General features: G+C 47.5%; 1 protein-coding gene across 1 annotated transcript in view; it reads left to right on the top strand.

The window, feature by feature from the left end:
* Positions 1 to 14,708, top strand: part of adarb1b (adenosine deaminase RNA specific B1b) — a 148,557-nt gene that overhangs the window by 62,330 nt on the left and 71,519 nt on the right. The window contains exon 2 of the mRNA XM_084451624.1: positions 10,889 to 10,949. The gene's annotated coding sequence lies outside the window, so the exon portion shown is untranslated. The remainder of the gene's footprint in view (positions 1 to 10,888; positions 10,950 to 14,708) is intronic.

Here is a 14,708-nt window from a genome sequence, read left to right as displayed (position 1 = left end):
TGACACTTGTCTTGACCTACGGCTATCCGTCTTCTCAGTGAAATTGCTGCGCACAGCGCACTCAGCGGGAACGCATGTGATTGGTCAGACAGAATAAACGCCTGTGATTCGTCCATGTAGTCCTAGCACACTCAAATCAAAGCAAAATTATTAATCACATTAATTGCGGCCTTTTGCGATTAGTTAATCGCGGAGGTCATAATCGCGATTTAGATTAATTCACGATTAATTGTGCAGCCCTACTGTGTTTGAAGCTGCAATGGCAATCATGAGTGTCTTCTGAGGAACTGAAGGATTGTCACATAATGCCACCACACCATTGTAAGGTATCAATATCTCAAAGACACCTACAGTACAGTATTTCATACCAGCAAGGTCAGAGTTAATAATTCATAGCGCTCTTCCACTGCCCGGTATTGTCTGGGTGCCAGAGAGCAGACTGGCTCTCTGGGTGGCACACGTATGCCCGTCTCGCCACTTGGCACTGGCCACAACCCGTCTCCGTTTGGTCCTTGATTTGAGTCTGTTGAGATGCCTGGCATCCCATTCATTTATAGGTTGCCATTGTCAAAAAGAGACAACTTATCCTTGAATTTCCAAAGCACCTTCATGGTTAAGATGGTGTGTTGTTTTAGGTACTTTTCCTTTTTGATAATTGGATCTCATCAACTACTGTAATGCAGGTGGGCTCTGCTGTCTGCCTCTCATCACCAGCCTCTTTGGGCATTATGACAGCAGGCTAGGTTGGCGTCCCCTTGCCTGTGTAGAGGATCCCAGTCCCAGTCTGAGGACCAGAGCATGTGGACAGAGTCACCGTCCTCCAGCGCTCTACTGGAGGAGACGCCTTTCCATGCTTCTAATCGCTCGCACACTCACAATGTTTTTTTGTATTTGTTTGAATTAAGTCATGTAACCTATTTGCCGACATGTAATCGAATACTTGCCATATTGCAAGGCGACTGAGATATGCAGCAGTTTGCAAGTAATGAAATTGCAAAATGGGCAAACGTGGGAGAAATAGCTAGCAATCTAAAGTTGCTCACAAAACAACCGAATGGACACTGGTCAGACAATGCACCAACCGAATGAACACCGGTCAGACAATGCAGAATGCCAAACCGAGTTGTGAAACAGATCATGCCCAGAGCGCGTGGAGCCAAATTGGAGCAGGCAGAAGGCCAATTCTCCATACTTTTAGAAACTTACTCAGAGAACTCAAAACCTGTTTTACAATTAAGTCATTTATATTTTAAAGGCCACATAATGCCAATGTGAATATAATATCCCCTTTCTGAATCATGTTCCCCTGTGGCTACATGATATCCAGAAGGCTCTGGGGCCTTAATGAAAATGACACCGCAGGCAGTTTCAGACTGTCGTTACCACAGACACATTGGTCATTGATATGAGCCTTGTGTGTTCTGTATCACATTTTGTATACTATTGTGTATCTCTATTGTGTAGAGACTGTCAAGGTCAGTTCTGGTGACTTTTTAAAGGGACATTCTGCACCAAAATGTATAAATATAAAATAATGCTGGCAATAGATTGATCTTGAGATTATAGTTTGTCCAGGGAGGTTGCATACTGATAAACTAAAACCCATTTTAGCCCAGAACAATACCCATAACTAAGCCAAAATACGGTATGCTGATTATGCATTTTTAATATCACTATTTAATTCCCAGTGCTATGGCCAGTATGCTTGTCATTGAGCTCAATTAGGAAGCAATTAGTCATGTTTTATATAGTTTTCAAGGGAGTAGTTAAAGTTCAAGTAGGTTTATTTGTCTAAGCCCTGCTGATGCCAGAGGAGAGGGGGGAGAAGAGTGGGTGTTCAGGGTGGTTGTGATCCATGATGATGCCGTGTGTCTTCTTCGGTAGCGCCTGGAGTAGATTTCGGCGGTCCGGTAGGAGCAGGCCTCCTGTGATGGACTGGACTCACCACCCTCTGCTTAGCGGTGGTGGGTGGAGTAGTTATCACACCAGACTGTGAGGCACCCTGTCGGTTCTCTCTCCACTGAGTACCTGGAGAGGTCTGGGATTTGTGGTGGGGACCAAGGTTATAATAGTTGTGCTTTTTTAATTAGTTTTTATTTTTATATATATATATATATATATATATATATAAACTTTTTGTTTTCAATTTCAGTTTAGTTCATTAGTTTTAAAGTGGTTTTGCTAGTTTAGTTTATTTTTTGAAAATGTTTAGTTTTACAGTAGTTTTTATTAGTTTCAGTATTAGTTTGATTAGTTAGTTTTTTTCTTCTGCACTAACTTCGTGAGACTGTCCTGATCTCGCGACCTCACGTTTCACTCCGTGTGAAAGAAACTATCTGGCGCATGTCAGATTACTGTACTTCTGCGCAGGGACGTGGTTAATAAAAAATTGATAGATTTCATATCCACCTAAAATATATCCTTTTTTGTAAATGCTAGTTTTTATTTGTATTTCAGTTAACTAATGTTTTTTCACCCCTAGTTTTCGTGAACTATAATAACCTTGGTGGGGACATACCAGATTGAATCAGTCCAGATACTAGTGGGCCTTCTTGATGACGGTGGGGCAGCTGAAAGACCAGGTCAGGTTGTTGGTGATATGGAACCCAGGAATGTGAATGTGATGTGCTAACGATGTCCACAGCTGTCTACCGGTGGGGATGGGGTTGTGCTCGCTCCGCGGCTTTCCCCAAGCCCACAATCAGATCTTTGTTCTCCTGGCGTTCAGAGAGTGGCTGTTGTCCTGACACCACACCGCCAGGTTTCTCACCTCCTCTCTGTAGACCTTCTCATCTCCATCTGTGATCACTACTACCACGGCTGTATGGTCAGCAAACTTGATGATGGCGTTGGAGCTGTGTCACAGTACTGTGGCCAGGGAGTACAGCAGGGGCCATGTCAACACGTTAGCAGCAGAATCAGAACTATTACCTCCAGGGTTCCATATTTTTTATCCCCATCATAATTTCCCGCCATTATTTACAGCTGAGGGGAAGCGTGAACATTTCCCTCCCCCATTAACATCACAGTCTCAGCATGTACGTCATAATAATCATCCTGGTTAAAACAACACATTGTCTTGCAATTGGCTGGTTAGTTGTTCTCTGAATCTCACAATCCCTCCCGGAAACATTAACATCAGCCAAATAAATTATTTTGAATATTGACACAATTTGGTACTGTACATAACCACTAATCTCTCACCACTGTGTTAACGTTGTTGTTACTTAGAAAGCAGTGACTGTGCTGGGAGGCCTCTTTAACAGAATGTCACACGCACAGAGGATCAGTTTTATGGGGAGGTATGAAAATATGGGACACGAGGATCATAAAACTTCACTGTGTTTTACAGCCTAGTTGCGTCATACAGAGCGCCCGACTTTCTAACGCGTTGGAAACTTTTTGATGTATCTTCCCAGGATAGATTAGGACACAATTCCAGTATCCCTTTTCTATTTTTGCAGAGAACAAATAGTAGGGGGTCTCGTGTCTTCCTCACCCCTGTGGAAATCCAAACCCACGGTAGTCTGTTGATTAGAGCCGATTCATTCTGCTCCATGGTGCTCAAAGGCTCCCTTTTTGGGACTTCAGTCTTTTATTTTAGCGTTTTTATCTTGGTTGATGTGAACCTTTCCTTCGTTGCTTAGTGCTCGGTGTGTATCACGACTAGGGAATCAGCAGTAATAGAGCATGTGTTATGACGGCTAGTGAACTAGCTTGCTATCTTCCAGCTACTGTATAAGCCTGTGTAGTTAATAGCAGTAAAACGAAGAGTATGCACTTTGCTTTGTATCAAGTCTGTATCATGGCCACCTAATCAGCAACCCCAAATTCCTACTGGCATATTGTCACATTGCCACATGTGGTGACTAATTTAGCACCTAATGGCAGTCAAAATACACATTGATTGTTGATGACAGCTTTTTTCAGTCCTCTTCCCTCTCTCTCCTCTTGCCCTGCTGTAGACATCTTGTGTCTACTCTACGGTATTTTGTCCCTTAAGGGCCTGAGAGAGAGGTGTCAGCGACATTCGCCACCCTCCTCTCCTCCCCCCTCCTCTCCTCCTCGCTTCCACCCTCCTCCCCTCCTCTCCTCCCCTCGTCTCCTTCACCCTCCTCTCCTCCCCTCCTCTCCTCCCCTCCTCCACCCTCCTCTCCTCCTCTCCTCCACCCTCCTCTCCTCCCCTCCTCTGCTCCCCTCCTCCATCCTCCTCTCCTCCTCTCCTCCCCTCATCCACCCTCCTCTCCACCCTCCTCTCCTCCCCTCCTCCACCCTCCTCTCCTCTACCCTCCTCTCCTTCACCCTCCCCTCCTTCACCCTCCTCTCCTTCCACTTCGAGATCTCCTCTCTCTCCCCACTGTGCTAGGAGGAGATACCTGTCATCTGGAGGAGGAGGTTAGAGACGTCTCTGTTCTCTCCCGGGGACATGCTGCACGCTCCGCCTAAGTGGAGAGACAGTTCTGGCTCGGGCCGTGCGCCTGGTAGTGTTCAGGTGATGGTGTTAAGCTGCCGCCGTGTTGAGGGGCGAACGGCTGTCTCTCCGTATTACACTCTCAGGATAAACGAGGTGTAGCGTCACACCCCCCCGCGTCCCTTAAGGTGGTCAGCTGGCTGAAATCGCTTCTCTCTCTCTCTTTCTCTCTGTCTCACACACACGTGCACACACTCTTTCTTTTCCCGTCTCCTCTCTGTGGGTCTCTCCTGCTCTGTGCTACTCTCTCTCACACGGACTGTGGATCGGCCCCTCCGGTAAGCCTGGTTCCCACGGCCACAGCGATGACACGTACTCCGCCACGCTAGCGGCCGCGTAGAATCTCATGAGCTGTGACGTGGGGTTCGCCTGGGAGGCGTCTCTGTCCGTGCGCGTGTGATGGTCACTCTGCTGACTGCCCTGGTTGGCAGGGACACAGTGGGAGGTGTCTCTGTCCGTGGGGGGATGGTCACTCTGCTGACGGCCCTGGTTGGCAGGGACACAGCCTTTCTGCCCGGTCTCCTCATTCACCTCCATTCACCTGTAAGGAGCCTTTATTGCCGAGTTGGCAGAAGCGAAGCCTCACACTAGGCTGGTCGACACAGTGTGCGTCAGTGGGACCTGCTGGGCCAAGGACCAGCCATGCTGGGACACCACAACCAGTAAGACGGACTTTGGCAGACAGACGGACGTCCACGGACACACACAGGTGGACAGACGGACACCTTGGGTGTGTGTGTGCGTGTGCGTGTGCGTGTGCATGTCCCAGCCAATGCTGTGTTCAGAGCTTCACTGACAGTTGGTCCAGTCTGACAGATGGGAAACAGAAGGCCATTCCTCACCATAATGCTGATCCTTACTGAAATGAGCTTTCTTTTTTCCCCCCGCCTACAGGTAATGTCTCAGATGAATTAATCTTCACACAAAGATGCTTTTCAAGACACAGGGCAGCCATCGTTCATTCAGGACGGTGCTAGAGACTGTTCTTCATGTGTAAGAAATATGCTGGTGAATAAGCGTGAACACTGGTGAGAATCTAGGCTTTAATTCTCTCTGTAGGGGTCTCAAAAGTCAGAGTACGTTTTTCACAGAATGATTCTGTGCATGCATGTTGGTGACATGTTTAACATGGGTATGAGGATAGTGTTATTGTCGTACTGTATAGAGTGATATCCTTGTGTTGTTTTTGGCCTTGAATGCTCTGTGTGATTTGTATGTATATGACTCACAGTGCTAGAGCTCAATAGGATTTTATTGGAATTAATTTGCATGTTATGTATACATCCAGAGAATTCACTCACTCACTCACCATACCATACACTCATACAAACACATACCCACACACAAGTACCCATTCCTGCCTCTCCCTCTGCCACCCCCATCACCCCCTACTCTCTCTTTCCATCTGTTTTCGGTCGAAGACGTCATTCTTGGTCATTCTTGTAGTCCTGGTAACCCCAGCAGGCAGGTGGACCTCGTATCAAAGCCCTGTTTGCTTTGGAAAGGCCGACTGGAACATCAGCCACTGCAAAAACAATGTTGTCATTCGTCTGTAACCAAAATAGAAGCTCCTATCACCCTTGCAAGTTTGAGATTGGAAGAAGGCTGTTCAGTTTACATTTGCAGAAAGTCTATTTGGTGCAGATGTGGGCTTATGTCTTGGGGAGTGACATGCTTGATGGGCAATTTGCAAACAATTCATTTCTTTTTTGAAAAAATCTTTTTAGTGAGTCACGATTGAGTGAATCATCCGTTTTCCTACCGGAGCGAATGGTGCTGCTGTCTCACGCACGCTCAGCATCAAAGAACAAGCCCCAAACAAGATCTGGCCATCTGAGGAGCTGTTGAGGATCAGACACCCAGTGGGTCAGTCAGTCAGCGGTATAAACGTGCTCATGAAAGTAGATCAGCAGCACACCTTTTTGATCTGACTTTCAATATAAAACTGAAAGAAGCCAGCATTGATACCATAAACCGTATACAAATGGCAGCATACCATGTCGTTATGTTTTCACATGCTCCTTCCAAACAGCAATTGAGTGAAAATGCGTCTCCTTTGATTTGAGAAACAAGAAGTGAGCAGTCAGCAGTTTTAAGGAGTAGCATATATCTACAGTAAACAACCGGACTGGATTGGCCTGTTTTAAACCTCCCTGTCTGAAGCTCTGACAAATGTCTCTGCCTGTTGTTTCAACTGGTCTCAACTGTCCATGCAGATCAGACACATACAAACCAAAAATGAAAAAGAGCATTTGGTAGCGCATGTTAAAAGATGAAGATTGTTATTATTATTCATCTATTATTACTAAATCGTATTAAAGTAAAAGAGGTTGTAATGAAAGTATGGTCACCAGAGCAGAGGGGTGAGGGTCAGTATCCTGGGTTAGGGGCAGTGATGGGTATGTAGGGGCAGTGATGGGGGTGATGGTAGGGGTCAGTGTCCTAGGTTAGGGGCAGGGTTGTGGGGTGGTGGTAGGGGTCAGTATCCTGGGTTAGGGGCAGGGTTGGGGGGTGGTGGTCTGCACTCACATCATCTCACCTCAGTTTAAAACCCATGACCTTGGCAAGGCCTCCAGTGGAGGAGGAGTTAGGATTCATCTCTCGTTTGCGGAAACACACATTCCAACAAACAAACAAAGAAACACACTCACACACACAAACACAAACCTTTCCCCAGTATGGCTGCCATGCTAAATCAGATCATATTGCTGTGCTGCATGCTTGTTTGTTTCAAGAATTTGCTCGGCACACAATGAATACCAACCCCATTTTGTTTACAACACCCCCTCTCTCCTCACCACCAGGAGAGAGTAGCGGTGAGTTTATCATCCCCTCACAATCATATTACTGGTTGGACAAGGTAGAATTACAGCATTAGCTGATTTGATAGGCAATCTATAAGTAGGGGTGCAGGTATTGAGAGAGTGGAACCAGACTGAATGATATTCAATATTCAATGTTTATGTGTGTTCTATTTATATATTATATTGCACAAGTTTATTGTTTATATTGTACTCTATTATTATTCTCTTAACATGAGAATTAAACACATTAAAACAAAATGCAAGACATTATAGACATTTAAAACAAAAAGCAGGACAAATAGAATACAGGAATAAAAGTTACAGTGCAGTTTACAGAAACATAACTCCTCTTAGAAAGCAATTCAATTCAATGAGAGAAGGTTTGTCTGTGTTGGGGGGTGTGTGTGTGAGGAAGGGAAAGGCTGCTTCTGTATGAGAGAGAGATTGAAGCACACCCTTGCCATGTAGCTGTTCTGTTTTAAACCCCTCAGCTGTAATGGCCCTCACCGTTTCACACCATCGGAGTGTGTGAGTGAATGAGTTCTCAGGTGTTTTCAACATCTCGTTTTCAACAGAGCCTTTCCACCTCCACTGGAGTGGAAACAAGCCGGGCGTCACATTAGCAGCATGCTAACAAACACCTCATCTTCCCACTCTGGTGTGCATGACGTTTTGAGACCTACAGTACCTGGCTACAGAATGTTGAAGAGTCCTATTTCCACAATTCTAGTGAAGAATTGATGTTTGAAATGTGGAATTGTGTTTGCTTTTGCAGCTGTTTCAAAACCTAGTCTTTTCAGAGGTGCGGCCAGTTTCATGTGTGTTTTAATAAGACAGGATGTGTTTGTGATCAGTGCGCATGCTGAGTGTGCGCATGCTGAGTGTAAGTGCAGTGTTCAGTATTGTTTTGTTTTCCTGTTCATTTTTCTTCACTCTGTTATGTCAAGTTGGTAACACGGCAAGTGTCTCAGTTGTATTTTGGCTTGCCTACCTTACTGTACCTGTCTTGAATGACCATATGGGAAGTGTCATGACTGCTCAGTGCTCGCAGATGTAAGACCACCTTTGACACTGCTTTCCAATGAATAACTTGTGGTGCTTAGTAGTTCTGTCACAACAGTTCTCTCACATAGTCCCTGGACATAGTAGTCAATGTCATTTTATTTATATAGCACCATTTATTATTATTATTATTATTATTAGGCGGATCAATGAGGCGGGTGTGAGTGCTGTGACACCAGACCGGTGCGCAATATTCACTGGTGGAGTAGACCAGGGCTACAAGGTCGCCCCAGCCTGATCGGACCAGTCACCTCATCAACGCCACATGAGTTAACTTCTTGTGCAGTGACTTGAGGTGTCGGCGGAATGTGAGCGACCTGTCCAATGTCACGCCGAGATAGGTTGGTTCGGGGCTGCATGGCAGGAGTGTTCCATCGATGGGCAATCAGAGCTCACGTTTGGCTTCCTTGTTGTTAAGGTGGAAGGCCCCCGACACCGTCTTTGCCTCGCTGAGCTTCAGTCTCCATTTCCGGAGGTATGCCGCTAGCGTCTGCATGTCCTGTATTTGGCAGGTCATAGGTGTAGATGTTATAAAGGAGGGGGGCCAGGACAGATCCCTGGGGGTCGCCATTCTTAAGACGTCACAACCTGCTTTGCTGTCCGCTACCGGTGGTGAGGGTGAAGCTGCGGTTTCGGACGAGCTCCATGATCATGCTGACCATGTGCCTGCCCGGCAGCAGGCGGAGCAGCTTGCAGGTGAGGCCGCGGTGCCATACGGTGTCGTAGGCAGCCGTCAGGTCTATAAAGACGGCTCCAGCCTTCTTTTTGGCCGAAAAGCTGTCCTCGATGTCTTGAGTCATCAAAGTGACTTGATCTAAGGTCGATCTCCCACGTCGGAACCCAGCCTGCTCCTGTGGGAGCAGCAGGTCGATAATTGGTTCGACGCGGGCGTAGATGACACGCTCGAGGATCTTGAAGGGGATACATAACAGAGAGATGAGGTGGCTTGTTCGGCTTAGAGATCGTGACAACTAGTGGGCAGTTCGTTCCACCACTGCGGGGCCAGGACAGAGAAGAGCCGTGACCGTGTCAATCAACCGCAGGGGCCTCGGAGTGACGGGGCAACCATTCGCCCCGAGGTAGCAGAGCGTAGTGGTCGGGAGGGGGTGTAGGGGTTTGACCATGGCCTGGAGGTAGGAGGGAGCTGTTCCTTTCATTGCCCTGTAGGCTAGTACCAGAGTTTTAAACTGGATGTGAGCCGCTACAGGGAGCCAGTGTAGAGAACGGAGAAGGGAAGTTGTGTGGGAGAACTTGGGGTGGTTGACCAGGCGAGCAGCAGCTTTCTGAACAAGTTCCAGGGGCTTAATGGTTGACGCCGGGGCCCCAGCAAGGAGGGAGTTGCAGTAGTCCAGGCGGGAGATGAGCTGAGGATGAGATGAGGAGCAGGGCCTGGATGAGCACCTGCGTAGTAGAAGTAGAAGTTGTAGTAGGGGTAGTAGTGGTGGTAGTAGTGGTGGTGGTGGTGTAGTAGTAGTATGTACTTCATTGGTTGCTGGGGGGAAATTGCAATCTTACAGCATCAAAAGACAACAAAGTAACATAATCAAGACTAGATACAAATTTACAATAGATAAAAAATATACAGTAATCCAAATATACAAGAATGCAAATAAACAAGTGTATAACTGCAAGGTTCCTTAGCATGCCCAGATTGTGCAAACACATGCAAGGTGACACTACTGCAGCTGGCTAGTACGAGCATGGCGCCATCTTGGAAGCTTGGAAAGAACATGCACAGGCTTTAGTTTCGATCAATGATCTCTCCCTCTCTCTCTCTTCTCTCTCTCTCTCAATCACTCAAAGCTCAATTCAGAAAGCTGTACTGGCATGAAAGAGCAACGCTCTAGTTCACATTACCAAAGCACAGTGGTGCATTGCTGCCAGCAAGAAAAAAATCCCCCCAGTATGTTATTAGAAAGCCATCTTTTTATCAAGAAAAATTCACCAAACCACAGCACTTCAGTAACGTTAGCACCACTACAGTTAATGACAGCTGAGCTCCCAGAACACAAAGTGAAAGATGCCCTTTGGGTGGAGCACTAATGATGATTGGTTGGTGAGCTGTGTCTAACTACGTGGCTGTTGTGCTGATGGTCTTATTTGTAGGTTCTGCCGTCCACCGCAGAAACAGAACCTACAGTAATACGATACCCGGGGATACTTTGTCTTTTCTGTTCTCTAGTAAAATTATTAAAGGTTGGTTTAGTCAATACTCTGACATGTTGGCCGATAATGAGATTGCCAAAACTGTATAGAGCCGTTGAAAACTAGGAATCTAAGATTTTTATTCCAGCGGGCGACTCAGGGGAATGCATCCTTAATAGGTTCTTCCACTTGCAGAGGTTGTTGCTTAAACAGATGTTGTGGTTATGGTCGCGGTCGTGGTATTGTCTGTCGTCTGTCTACAGTATGGGCCATCTATGTTTTCAGCATTTTTTTCAAATGTTTGTAAAGTTTGCATAATGAATAAAATATTTTATCTCACTTTTTTTTACTGCACACTTGTCAATATATATTTATTGATGTCTTTCTCTCTCCCCTTCTATTTCAGAAAGCTCTGAGTGAACTTGAAAACAGAGGAATAATAACTTGGGTCTCGCCCCTTTCTCAAGGTACGTCCCCTACTGTATTTCTTGTGAAAAGTGGTTGGCTGTCTATGTAACACACATGTATAGGGTAAGCACTGATGATAAAGTGTGTAGACTAAACACTGATGATAAAGTGTGTAGACTAAGCACTGATGATAAAGTGGACTGTGTAAGCACAAATTTTTACATGCCATGATGCGTCTATAACAATTTAAGGGACCAATATTTTTCTATAGAATTTAAATGTGAACCAAAAAAATTGTGTTTTTATCCACTTATGTTTGTCTGAGCCTTAAAAATACCATGCTTACCAATGGATTTATTATTATTATTATGTTACCAGTACTGACTGTGCGTGTGCGTGCATGTGCGTACGTTGCTGTCTAAGTAGGCCTCTGGATACTGGTGGGCCTTTATGAATATTAATAATGACTTGAGCAGCTGAAATGCGTCTGCTGCTCTTCCATCTCCCCTGTCACTCTGGGGCTCCTCCCTGGCTGAGTGGACCAGCGGGTCAGCCCTGGCTGAGTGGACCAGAGGGGTCAGCCCTGGCTGAGTGGACCAGCGGGTCAGCCCTGGCTGAGTGGACCAGAGGGGTCAGCCCTGGCTGAGTGGACCAGCGGGTCAGCCCTGGCTGAGTGGACCAGCGGGGTCAGCCCTGGCTGAGTGGACCAGCGGGTCAGTCCTGGCTGAGTGGACCAGAGGGGTCAGCCCTGGCTGAGTGGACCAGCGGGTCAGTCCTGGCTGAGTGGACCAGCGGGTCAGCCCTGGCTGAGTGGACCAGAGGGGTCAGCCCTGGCCCAGACACCCATGAGTTCCCACCTTTTCAAATGGCCACTGGTCCCATGTCCTAACCACTGGTCCCATGCCCTAACCACTGGTCCCATGCCCTAACCACTGGTCCCATGTCCTAACCACTGGTCCCATGACCTAACCACTGGTCCCATGTCCTAACCACTGGTCCCATGCCCTAACCACTGGTCCCATGTCCTAACCACTGGTCCCATGCCCTAACCACTGGTCCCATGCCCTAACCACTGGTCCCATGCCCTAACCACTGGTCCCATGCCTCCTTGCACGGACACGTGTCCTGTTGAGAGCAGCACACGTGTTGGACCGCGGCTCCGTGCAGGCTGCTTTCTGTGGTCAACTCAAAAGACTGCGCATGAAGAGATGTTTTCTTCAGTGAGCTTATTACAAAATAATTTAAGCTAGTGTTTAACCAGTTTTTTACATAGCCTACTACTATATGGTACATGGCAGTTTAAAATAATGTTTGTAATCAATAAGTGGACTCATACAGCGTAGAGCTAGATAACGTTCCAATAAGAAGTACCAACAGCTCCTGTCCATCTCTGGCCTATTTGGTCTTATCATTCGCTGATGACAACAGGCGGATCCTAAAGCATAAAGCCTACATTTTCCAAATGGACATCTGACAATATTTGAAGAGGAACAGAAAGAAGAATGATGTTGAGAGCAGTCAGGTAGGCTAGCCCATTGCTTCCCCTGGACCAGTAAACTGTTGGGGCAAATGCCTGCTCTCAGTGTGTACCGTTGAGAGCAGCACACGCAGCAAACGGCCTGAGCAGCCCCCATCTGAGACACGTCAAGCAGGGAGCGCAGACTCAGCAGAAAGAAACAGCAGGTTGAACTGGAGAGGAAAGAAGGCGTGAGTAGAGAGGGGAGGATGATGGAGGTCAGGGAAAGAGGAGGAGAAGAAGGAAGCAGAGAGGGGAGGAGGGGAGGTCAGGGAAAGAGGAGGAGAAGAAGGAAGCAGAGAGGGGAGGAGGGGAGGTCAGGGAGAGAGGAGGAGAAGAAGGAAGCAGAGAGTGGAGGATGATGGAGGTCAGGGAGAGGAGGAGAAGAAGGAAGCAGAGAGGGGAGGATTATGGAGGTCAGGGAGAGAGGAGGAGAAGAAGGAAGCAGAGAGGGGAGGATGATGGTGGTCAGGGAGAGAGGAGGAGAAGAAGGAAGCAGAGAGGGGAGGATGATGGAGGTCAGGGAGAGAGGAGGAGAAGAAGGAAGCAGAGAGGGGAGGAGGGGAGGTCAGGGAGAGAGGAGGAGAAGAATGAAGCAGAGAGGGGAGGATGATGAGGCCAGGGAGAGAGGAGGAGAAGAAGGAAGCAGAGAGGGGAGGATGATGAGGCTAGGGCCTGAAGGCCAGGGAGAGAGGGGGGAGAAGGAAGCAGAGGACTACTGGGTGTGGGTATTGTGTGTGTATTGTGTGTGTGTGTGCGTTGGAGTTTTGTATTTGCGTTTGTGTAAGCCTGCACATTGTTTACTGTATGCCTGTATAAAATTATAATTTATTTTATTTTTAATTGTAACAAGGGACTGTTAGTGTTCACTATCAGAGAGGGTAGCCTATAGTGCAAATGGGGGGGGGGGGGGGCATCAAACATTTTTTTGAGCACTGGGGTGGGGGGGGGGGACGACGACACACTATTGGGGGAACGTGACACCATGTGCGTGTGCACTCCAGAACCACCACCCCCCCTCATGACACATCCACATCTCGCCTGGTCGGTCATCCCTCACCAGCTTCCGCTGGGCAGCCGAGCAGAAACGAAGGGTGGGCAAGGACACGCTAGTGCAGCCCTCGCCTCTCACTCCTAGGCCAAACACCGCTAGGCTAGACCCAGCAGAACGCAGCACTCAGCAGGACGGCGTGTGCAGTCTGTTCCTGAAAGACCCCTGTCAAGCTCATCTCATCACAGCCAGCTCTAAAACCTGGGATTCAATTCTCCAGCGCTCTCAAACCGAGGATATTGGCAAAGCTTTTTGTGTGATGGCACTGTGGCTAAACTGATTTCCCCTTGTAGGTGGTTCTTGTGAGCGGCACGCTGAGGATTGAAGCTAATCCAGCACAGCGCTTCCAATACCTCCCATCTAGTCTGTAGACTTGCTTCTGAAAACAGTTAGCGTTTAATCTCCTTGTGAGAGAGGAAAAGAGGAAAGCTGAAAGGCGTTTGTGTGTGAGTCTTCTCTGGTTAGGCCTCCCTGCTCTGTATAGTTGCTATCAACAGGACATTCTGCTTCTTTAGATGGGATGAAACCTACTTTTCCTGAAAAATAGTTTTACATTTTGTAAATTATTAGACTCAGACCCCGGTTAACACCGCTCACTTTCATTGTGTAAACAGAGTCTATAGTGTGTGTACAAAACATGAGTGACCCCTGCTGGGTCCGTGCATCATCATGCAGCACGCCAACACAAGCTGGTGAGGGTGTGGGGTGTGTTTCCATGCCAACACAAGCTGGTGAGGGTGTGGGGTGTGTTTCCATGCCAACACAAACTGGTGAGGGTGTGGGGTGTGTTTCCATGCCAACACTGCAAGCTGGTGAGGGTGTGGGGTGTGTTTCCATGCCAACACTGCACGCTGGGGGGGTGTGAGGGTGTGGGGTGTGTTTCCATGCCAACACTGCACACTGATGGGGGTGTGAGGGTGTGGGGTGTGTTTCCATGCCACATATGGGTCCCCTTGATAAACATGGCTTGCCCAATCGCCAGCTCTCAATCCCATCGAACATCTGCGGGATGAGAATGGGATGAGCTATTTCGAGAGACTCACTACCAGCCAACTGAACACAGCTGTTAGAGGGATTGGAGTAAGCATGGGCCAGCATCCCTGTGGAATGCTTTAACACCATGTTGAGTCCACGCCCTGATGAATCGAGGCTGTTCTGAGTGTGGTGCATGGCAGTATTAAAAAAAGCGTTAGACACTCGATGTACTGCATGTCTTCTCATGCGCCCGTTATGTTTGGGGTAAGTGTTGCC

This window comes from Borostomias antarcticus (genome assembly GCF_949987555.1).
Source record: "Borostomias antarcticus genome assembly, chromosome: 2".
Taxonomy (NCBI): domain Eukaryota; kingdom Metazoa; phylum Chordata; class Actinopteri; order Stomiiformes; family Stomiidae; genus Borostomias; species Borostomias antarcticus.
This window is presented reverse-complemented; position numbering and strand designations above follow the sequence as displayed.